Here is a 7,344-nt window from a genome sequence, read left to right as displayed (position 1 = left end):
CCAGGGTGCCACGGCACACTGGTTGAAAACCACTGGCATGGTGGTATCTGGAGAAGGAACAAGGGGAGGAGCCTTCAGTCCTCACAAGTACTTCATTGGGACAAGACTTCCTGGAAAGAGATGCTGAGACCATGCTCTGCCACCACCAAGAAGTCATTCCCACTATTTTCCATGGGGCTTACTCATAGGCAAGTAACTGAAAATCATGGTTATTAGTAGCTAGGGCAGAAACTTGCTCTAAGAAAGAGAGGCTCAGGGTTGTTGTATCTCAGATTGGTTTCTGATTTGCAAACTATGGTATGGAGCCAGAGCTGTGTCTGTGTCTAATTCACCCCATTCACATAATGCTTCTGATTGGACCAAAGGCCATGTCACATGGATGAGCAAAAGCATGGCACTCAGGCAGGATTTTGTTTCCATACATTCCCATCGCTATTGAACAAATCTTAGTCAGGAATTAGCATTGAAATAGCCTGTAAATTGTGTGTTAAAATGTAATCAATATTTGTATTTGTGTTTGGGCAGCAAAATCTGTGGAGAAAGCTTCATGGGATTTATTTCCGCTTAGATACTTGAATGGTGGCCTTCAAAACGTGTCAGTTGTAATTTAAGATTGGTGTTTAATATGGAATATGGAGATCAATCCAATTGATTTCATTGAATAAAAAAGTCCTTGTAAGGATATATGGGTACACATTTTTAAATGCAACAAGCCCAATAATTGGTTTAAATGTAAAAATAAATTGTGTCTAGAGATATCCAGCCCAGCTATGGCTGATGCTTTATTGGTTTTTACATTTCACTAACTGATGGGCTTTCATGTAAAATCAATATTATGCAGTCAAATATATTTTGCTTTGTTATGCCGTAGGTGCCGTTGGCTGAAGCACATTTTTTACATAAGATACCAAACCTTTATCTTGCAATAAACTTGCTTTAAAATGAAGGGAAAATTTAAAGGGTCACTTTTGCCTGCTGCATATTCCAGAGTTTTCTTTGCAATAATGTATGGATTTTTTTCACGGGGTTCTTTGTAGGTTGTTTGGTTTGGGTCTCTCCCCCCCCCCCTTGGCTAACTCCCAGCCTTTTAATTAAGTCCCTGGCTATTCCATCCTTTAAAAGCAATTGCCATCCATTAGATGGATGCCACAAAAAGGCAGTGTTGGCATACTTGAGAAGCAGAGAGGAATGAGACTACGTTGATCATGCTACACCTACACTGAAGCTGACAGCAACTTCACATTGTTTCGTAATGGTGTGGAGGGGCATGCGTTTTGTTCCCTTTGGGCATTTTTGACAGTTTTAATAGAAGTGAAAGGCAGGGTGTGTGTGTTTTTTTCTATAGTAGAAGGAACCATTTCTTTTCTTTTCTTGAAATTGTAATTCGTAGCTCACAGCGGGGGAGAGTCGAAGATCAAAGTGTAAAGAAAACTCTCCACATCCGACTTGGTCTTGCTTGGAATGTTACCCAAGTGCGTTGAGCCGAACTCACTGTCACAAGAGAAAGACCTTGGCAGGGTAATGTATTTGGACCACAGACATGGAAAGAAATAGTAAATATAACTCATTTCAAATGGCCTGAAATGTCAGCCCTCCCTTCAGATGGCCATAGCTTTTCGTATTGCAAAATGGCAACTTTTACTTGAGGGGGGAAGGATCATGTTCCCATGACTGAGAACTCTAAAGGCCTTTCAGTACTTTGTGTCTAGGGAGGGCGATGGATGTTTTTGTGAGGACTCTGCACAGTGAAAGAATGTCTGGAAACAGTAGAATTCTCCCTTCTGTCTTTTCACTTTTCTTACTGACTGAATGTCACAGCCCCAACAAAATATATTTCTCTCCCCGCCTCTGCCCCCCCCCCCCGATTCTATCCTTCCACAATAGTCTTGAAAGAGCAGGTGCAATTTTACAGTCATCTGAATTACAAAGTTATAATTACTGGGCAAATTTCACATTTTCATGAAAAAGAAGTTTCTTCTGCTACAGAGTTCCCAAACTGAAAATTGGCATTTCAGACCAGCTCCTTCTCCCAACCCTACAATTCTAAAACACTCAAAAGGTTAAAAAAATAATAGACCTAGAAAATAAATATACATGCCGCTTATTGAATTCAGCGAAGCAGAGAATTCTTCTGGACTTGTGAAGTCAGTCAGAGACCAGCTTTACACTTTTTTAGTCATGATTTAAAACAATTGAGCACACGCCATAAGCACTGAGTCACTGGAAAATGAAGTCTGATGAACCATTCAGGACCCAACTGAACTAATACGTTAGAATATTATCACTTCAGAATATGTGAAGTGAATGGTAAGTCTGGCTCGCACAAGCCATTTGGGCTGAGCAGTGATTGAAAGCATTTACATGAAAATGCATGCTTTTGTCAAACCAAAGATATATTTATCGTACAATACAGAATAGTATGTGACCTAGACACAGCAGCAAGGGGCAGGGGGAACATGTTTCATGGAAGTGGCCCTCAAATCTGCAGGATCCCTCTGTAAGCTGCCTTATACTGAACTGAACCATCTGTTTATCCAACTCATGATTGTCATTACCGGCAGCAGTATTTTAGGGTTTCAGACATGGAGTTTTCTCCAGCTTTGCCTGAAGATGTCAGGGAGTAAACCTGAGTCCTTCTGCATGCTGAGCATATGCCCTACTACTGAGCGATGGTCCTTCCCAAAAGTTTACTCAAAAGCCTTCTATGGAAAGAAGGAACTTTTTATTTTTGGATACAAACTTTCATTTGTTTCAAATTGATTTGTTTTCATTTTAATTTTTTGTAAACTGTCCCAAGAAGCTGTTAAATTGTATACTTGCTTAAATAAAGAATTAAACACACCCACCCAGATAACTCCAAGTGGCAGCAATGGTTTCTCAAGAATGCTGCAATCCCATGCACACTTGCTTATTATTTATCTGTGTACTTCTACGCCACTTGATTCACAATAAATCTTTAAAATAAAACACTTGAAAATTCACAGCAAAAACGACTATAACGCAAACACCTCCATGTCTGGGTAAACTTGCCTTAACAAAAGTGTTTTAAGCAGGCACTGAAAAGAGTACAGTGAAGGCACCTGCCTGATGTCAATAGGCAAAGGTCCCAAAATGTAGGTGCCGCTACACTGAAAGATTGATTATATTAGGTTATAATAAGTTGGACCATCAACAAAAGGAAGTAGCTGCTCTTGTTTGGGGATCCAGGCAGCCCTCTACTGTATGCCCTATCTTCTACTGCATTCCAACCCCAATAGCCAATCTGTGTTGTGCAGCCACTGAGCATGCTGGGACCTCATTGGTCTGTCCCCCTCCCCCCCCCCCCCCGTTTGGGGTTTTGTTAAGATTCTTTTTTTGGGGTACTTCTGTGCACCTTGGTGTTTCCCCTTGGCCAAGCTAAATAGCACAATCTTAACCATCAAATTTAATGGGGCTTACTCCTAGGTAAGTGGAGTTGGGATTCTCCCATTGAACTCAGTAGGACTTGCATAGGGTTACATCAGCAGCAGCCCCAAGTTCTACAAAACCACACCAAATCTTTACTCGGCCCTTTCAGATTCCTGACAAGTTGAAAAGGCATGGATAGTAAATGTAAAGCAGACGTTCTGTATAGGCATGGAAGCTAACATCAGTAAGGGTGCCTCCCTCCTGATCCCACCATTTCTTCTTGGATGCTCCTTCCCCCATTTCCTGATTTGTAATCTCGAAGTGAAACATGAACAGGAAAAATGTTCATAGAGATAGAAGAGAGAAAAGAGTTGCATGCCCATATTTTGACTAAAGCACAAGTTTACTCAGTGATTCCACATGTGGATTGGATTTGTATGTGCCTAATGGTACACAGCATGGTATCCTTATTAGGTAATGGAAGGAAGGAAAAGTTAATCATTTCATAGAAGCAGGAGGTTAAAGAGAATGATTTGAAGGATATTATGGAGGTAACATGGTGTAGTTGGTGAGGGCAATCCAGCGGCAACTGCCTGGAATGTACAAATGTACAAAATGTAGCAAAGAATGAGCAAAGTTTATATCTTATTTGTGTTCATTCAGAAATGAGATCACTTATGGAGAGAGACCATTTTGTAGGTTTGCCTGTAGAGTGGTCAACTATGAACTACCAGGCTTTTACCATGAATATCTGGACTTAAAAAATAAAATAAAAAAATCCTGCAAAGCAAAATCCTTGATATTCCACAGATTGCTAGTTCAACCTGTGATGTAAGAATCTCTTTTGATTTTTTTAGTCTTAGATACTACTCCCGCAAAAGGGGGTTGCTTTTTAGTAAAATAATTTTTCTCTCTTGTTACAAAACTAGACATCAACAATTGCCATCAGGGAAATGTAAAACGATTGCTACTTGTCAAGTCAAATGTGAATTTAATGGATCCCCCCCCAACCCCCACCACCAAATTTATTCTGAAAAATTGGATATGGCTGATGGCGGCTGACAACTGGAGGTCCACTTCAGCAATTGGCAAATACCATCCCAAGCTTGCTAGACACATTTGATTGCCATGCCTTCAGAATATTTGAGCGCTATTGAACTATTCCACAATGTGATGGATAAAATAACAGCGATCCAAGCAAATGTGCAACTGTACAACCCAAATAAACACATTCGCTTAGAGCGAATCCTGCTGATTTCAGTACAGCTTATGCTTAAGATTGAATCCCTAGAGCTGCCTCACATTCCACACAGATGCATTGCCTGACAACTGCAGTAACAATTGTTCGTCCCATGTATGAATGAAACAAACACGCAAAAATCACAGGCAGAACATTTGCATTACTGTACTGTGAACACCATGACTGTTCATGGACGTAATTCACACATTCAACTAGGAGTCAGCAGTTGCTGAATAACTGAGCATGGTAAGAAAACAAGCTTGGCCTGTCATATTTAGCTCACTGGCTTCGTTAATAATACCCTAGAAAAATCAGTAGATCAAAAACATTCAAGTGAGAAAATAATTGCTGTCTCAACGAGGAAATAAACAGTTTTCGCTGTGGTGCAATAACAGAATAATAACAAAGCATATTTCATTAAAACTGTTTAGAATGTTCAAAATGTAGCAAAGTGCACAACGGAACAGAAAAACGTCTCTCTGTAAATCTGTAATATCCTGTGCATTAATGAGCCATTGTCATGACTGTGTGCATGTATATAGCAGGACAGGGTGAGGAGGAAGGAGGAGGGGCTTGGCCTTCCCATCAGCAACACTGCTGTGCTTACCAGAAGGGTGAGACATTGGGGATGTTGGTACAGTGAGGGCGCGATGGCAGGACCAATCCAGCACTCCTGCCACTTCGCTGCACCTCTCTCCCTTCCAGTAAGTGCTGTTTATGGAAGGCCAGGTGGATGGCAGCTCCCCTCCCTACTGGCCTATCTTGGTATAAACCAAATGAGGAGGAAAACCCTGTACAATTACACAAAATGGATACCATCCAGCGACAGGATCTATGTTTGCAAACAGGTTTTAGAAATCTTCATGATAGCAAGTACTGACAGGTGATTGCAAACATTTTCAGTTGGTTTATATGCTTTAAAAGGCTTTTAAAAAACGAAATACAAGAGAGAGAGGGGGGGGGATATCTCAGGGCACCTGTTTCTGCGTGCAACTGAGAAATCTCCCTATTTTGGGGACCTTGAATAACTTTTCCCTTCTTTTGTTTTCCTAGGACAGGAAACCAAAAAAGTCAGCTCTGGAGGCAAGCATTGGAAATCTGGCATCTTGGGATCAGTCATGACCTAATTCAGATCTGTTCCATCCATCTCTAGGGTGTCTGTATGTCTGTCTGTGTGTGTGTGTGTCTTGACTGTGGCCCAAAGAAGTCAAAACCACAAGCCTAACTCAAACATGTTTTTTGATTCTTTTGCTTTATATTATATGGTATATTTCTGTTTCCTTCACTTCTATAGGTTTAGCAGAAGAAAACCTTTAAAGTTCATCCAAAGACCACTTACTTTGACATGTGGTATTAATGTTTTATGACTGAGCTCCATTGCATATCCTATATTTTCAGATGGAAACTGAGCCAGAAACATTTTTTTTTTTTTGGAAATGAAAGTAATGTGGGCATTTGGCAGCACACAATTTTCAAAGAAAACTGTTACCCTAGACCAGAGATATCTGAAATGCAGGTAATTTTATTACCCATGAATTACCCTTTGGTTGGTGTTTCACTGCATGCACAGCCCTACTCCAAATGTTTTTCTAATATCATACGAAATTATGGTTTACATTTACGTTTAAGTTGTCAGTTAAGCATGATGCTACAGACAACAGTAATTAGTAGTGCAGCTCAATTAGATAACAGAACAAAATATCCTGTTGGCATCCAGAGAAAGTGATAGTGAACAGACAGCTTGAATATCACCTGCTATACATTGACAGATTTCAGGGGCTTTTTTTTTTTTTAAGTGCATGACAACAATTAAATCATCAGAGAGAAAAAACATGCCCTTTTCAAGAATTTAGAGATATTGATTTAGAGTGCCCATTATCTGGTGTCAGGCTGGAAATATCCAGGAAGCAATCTATGCTCATTCTATGACATTACTCTGAGAACAATGGTGTTTTGAGATAATAATGCCTTAATTATCTATCATTTTCTAATTTTATATTCACAGCACTCTACCTGATGGATGACCTTTATACAGAACAGGACATGGAAAGTGCAACTTTGCTGTATTACTTTCAAGGACCAGCTCCGTGCAATGGGAATTGGGGTCCCCTAGCTTCTCGGGCTTGCTGATCGTAAGGTCGGCAGTTCAAATCCGCTTGACGGTGGTGAGCTCACGTTGCTCTGTCCCAGCTCCTGCCAACCTAGCAGTTTGAGAGCATACCAGAGTGAGTAGATAAATAGGTACTGCTGTGGCAGGAAGGTAAATGGTGTTTCTGTGCCCTCTGGCATTCATCACAGTGCCCCGTTGCTCCAGAAGTGGTTTAGTCATACTGGCCACATGACCTGGAAAAGCTGTCTGCAGAAAAATCCCAGCTCCCTTGGCCTGAAAGCAGAGAGGAGACCACACCCCATAGTCGAATTTGACTGGATTTAACCATCCAGCAGACCCTTACCTTTTTACCTTTTTTTTGCTTGTGATTCCAGTCCTACCTATAGGACTGAGTCCAGAAAGCAGCATTGGGACTTTGCTTTTTCACTGTCTGGCAGTTATGCTATGGAGTGTTGCAGGCCAGTACTTTACCTTCAGCGCTATGTGTTTAAATACATACATACATACATTTCCCTGATTTAGAGAAGCTCTTTTGGTTTCTGATTTGATCCTGGAATGTCTTACTTTTCCTTAGGATGCCCCTATTTTCATAGGAGAAATGTTGGAA

Source organism: Podarcis vaucheri, assembly GCF_965113315.1.
Source record: "Podarcis vaucheri genome assembly, chromosome: 1".
NCBI classification, from domain to species: domain Eukaryota; kingdom Metazoa; phylum Chordata; class Lepidosauria; order Squamata; family Lacertidae; genus Podarcis; species Podarcis vaucheri.
The sequence above is the reverse complement of the archived record's forward strand: the minus strand, read 5'-3'. Positions refer to the sequence as shown.